Genomic DNA, 3,368 nt, shown 5'->3' with positions numbered 1-3,368 from the left:
TATTATGTTATGGCACCGTAGGTTAGGACATCCAAACTTTGTGTATTTGAAAAAACATCTTCCGCTGTTATTTCGAAATAAAAGTATTAATTCCTTGAAGTGTGAAATTTGCCAATTATCTAAACATACCCGTGTGCCATACCCATTAAAACCACATATTCAGTCCCAACCTTTTTCGTTAATCCATAGTGACCTATGGGGAGCCAGCCGAGTGAAAAATATTACAGGGCTAGATGGTTTATAACATTCATTGATGATCATACTAGGGTCTGTTGGGTCTATCTACTCAAAGAAAAATCTGAAACACCCAAAGTATTCTAAAATTTTCACTCAATGGTTCGAACCCAATTCAACTCTACCATACATACCCTCCGTACTGACAATGGGAGAGAATACTTCAACTCTGTCTTAAGTCCATACCTTTCTGACCAAGGCATTATACACCAAAGCTCTTGTCTTGACACTCCTCAACAAAACAGGATCTCTGAGAGGAAAAATCGTCATCTTCTTGATGTGGCTCGAGCCATAATGTTCACTATGAATGTTCCAAAATACTTGTGGGGAGAAGCTGTCCTTACTGCCTGCTATCTCATAAACCGAATGCCATCAAAGATCCTCAATTTCCAAACACCTCTAAATACTCTTTTAAAGGCCTTCCCTCTATTTCATGTCCCTAATCTTCCAGCCAAAATATTCGGCTGTAAAGCTTTTGTCCATAACCATCAACCAAATCAATCCAAACTTGATCCTCGAGCCCACACATGTATCTTCATTGGATATTCCCCTACACAAAAAGGCTATAAGTGTTATTCACCAACATTGCGCCGAATGTTTGTCTCTCGAGATGTTACCTTCTTTGAAAATGAACCATACTTTGCAGCATCTCATCTTCAGGGGGAGATTTTTAATGAAGATGAGACCCTTAATACTCTCCTCATTATACCGCCTAATCCTACTACTACTATCTCAGATTTAGTTGTTTCCCCTATACAGCAAGAATTTAACACCGTCCTTCCCAATGACAATACCTCCACCGAAGTACAACAGCCACTTGATCAAGGAAAACAGCAAATACAGGTTTACTCCCGACGAAATCGTTCTCCTGAAACTGATACAGCAGTGCCAATTACATCTCCAACCGAGGACTGTTCTGAAGCAGAAGTCCCACCTCCGTCACCATCCATCTATCTTCCAATTGCAGTTCGAAAGGGTACAAGGAGCTGCACTCAACATCCTATTTCTCGGTTTGTATCCTATGGAAATTTATCTAAGTCTTACAAAGCTTTTGTGACTAATGTTGATTCTGTAAAAATTCCAAAAAATATAGAAGAGGCTCTTGAATCAGCTGAGTGGAGACAAGCCATGATGGAAGAAATGAAGGCCCTCAAAAACAATGAAACATGGGAAGTCTCAGATTTGCCTAAAGGGAAAAAAACCGTAGGGTGCAAATGGATTTTCACTACGAAATTTAAACCCGATGGCCGTATTGACCGATACAAAGCTCGACTTGTGGCTAAGGGATTCACCCAAACTTATGGTCTCGACTACAACGGGACGTTTGCACCGGTTGCCAAGCTAAACACCGTTCGGGTCCTGCTATCTCTTGCTGCCAACCTTGATTGGCACTTGACTCAATTGGATGTAAAAAATGCTTTTCTCAACGGGGAATTAAATGAGGAGGTGTATATGGATTTCCCACCAGGGTTTGAAGAAAACAAGGACCAAGTGTGTAAGTTGAAGAAGTCCTTGTATGGGCTGAAACAATCTCCACGAGCGTGGTTCAGCCGATTTGCAAAAGCTATGACTAGCAGAAATTACATTCAAGGACAGGCAGACCACACCATGTTCTACAAGCACTCGGAAGAGGGTAAATGCTGCATCCTTATCGTTTATGTTGACGATATAATAATAACAGGAAATAACTCGAGCGAAATTTTGAGATTGAAAGAATTTCTTGGTACAGAGTTTGAACTTAAAGACTTGGGGAGTCTTAAATATTTTCTTGGTATGGAGGTAGCAAGGTCGAAAAAAGGTATCTTCATTTCCCAAAAGAAATATGTTCTTGATCTACTGTCGGAAGTTGGTTTGATGGGCAGCAAACCAGCTAAAACTCCTATGGAGTTTAACCTCAAATTGAGAACTAATGAGGATGGAGAAGAAATCGACAGGGGGAGATATCAACGTCTAGTAGGAAGGCTCACCTACCTATCTCACACCCGTCAAGACATAGCCTTCAGTGTGAGTGTTATTAGCCAGTATATGCATGCCCGAGGGAGAAGCACCTGGAAGCTGCATATAGAATACTAAGATACCTAAAAGGAACTCCTGGTAAAGGCCTGTACTTCAAGAAGACTATCAACCGAAGCGTGGAAGTCTACACTGATGCAGACTGGGCAGGTTCTGTTAATGATAGACGCTCTACAAGCGGCTATTGTAGTTATGTTTGGGGTAATCTCGTGACGTGGAGGAGCAAAAAACAATCTGTGGTAGCACGCAGCAGTGCAGAGGCAGAGTATCGAGCACTATCTCATGGTATATGCGAAGGAGTTTGGATACAAAGACTTATGGGAGAACTAAAAGTGCCTTTTACTAGACCTATGAAGATGTAATGTGACACCAGCTGCTGTCAGCATAGCACATAATCCTGTGCATCATGATCGGACCAAACATGTGGAAATAGATCGTCACTTTATAAAAGAAAAAGTACACTCAGGAGAAGTATGCATCATCTACCTACCTACTAGACAACAAGTTGCAGACATGTTAACCAAAAGTTTGAACAGAAACATGTTTGAAGAACTTAGTGGCAAGCTGGGTTTGATTAACATCTACACTCCAACTTGAGGGGGAGTGTTGGAATCCCTATAATTAAGGATAGAAATCTGATGGTATTGGAATCCCTATAATTAAGGATAGAAATCTGTTGTGATCTCTTGTAAATAGAAACTAATCTCAGTTACTAATTCTTAGGAAATTAGGATATCAATTACTGATTCTTAGGGATTAGGATTTATTTCCTTTAAAATGATTATTTTTCTCTTTATAAAGCTGTAAACTAAAGCAGTAGCAATATAACAGAATTTTTCCTCTGAGTGTTTTTACATGCTATATAGTTCTTGATTCATTACAGACAACTTATACATCAGAACATTTCAAGATAAGAAACCACAAAGTAAAGTTCCCCACCAATATCCTCCAAGGTTGAAGGTTGTACTCCTACTCTTACCTCCATTGGATTTACCTTCAGTCCCATCATCCTTCTTATAATCGTTTGGTCTAAGATCAGGACCAATATCCCTTACCCAACTTGCAGCATAAAGCCTAGAGGCCTCCTTCAAGACCTAAAGAAGGATGACAGGTTTTTACTA

Source organism: Gossypium hirsutum, chromosome A08 (assembly GCF_007990345.1).
Source record: "Gossypium hirsutum isolate 1008001.06 chromosome A08, Gossypium_hirsutum_v2.1, whole genome shotgun sequence".
In the NCBI taxonomy this organism is placed as follows: Eukaryota; Viridiplantae; Streptophyta; class Magnoliopsida; order Malvales; family Malvaceae; genus Gossypium; species Gossypium hirsutum.
The sequence above is the reverse complement of the archived record's forward strand: the minus strand, read 5'-3'. Positions refer to the sequence as shown.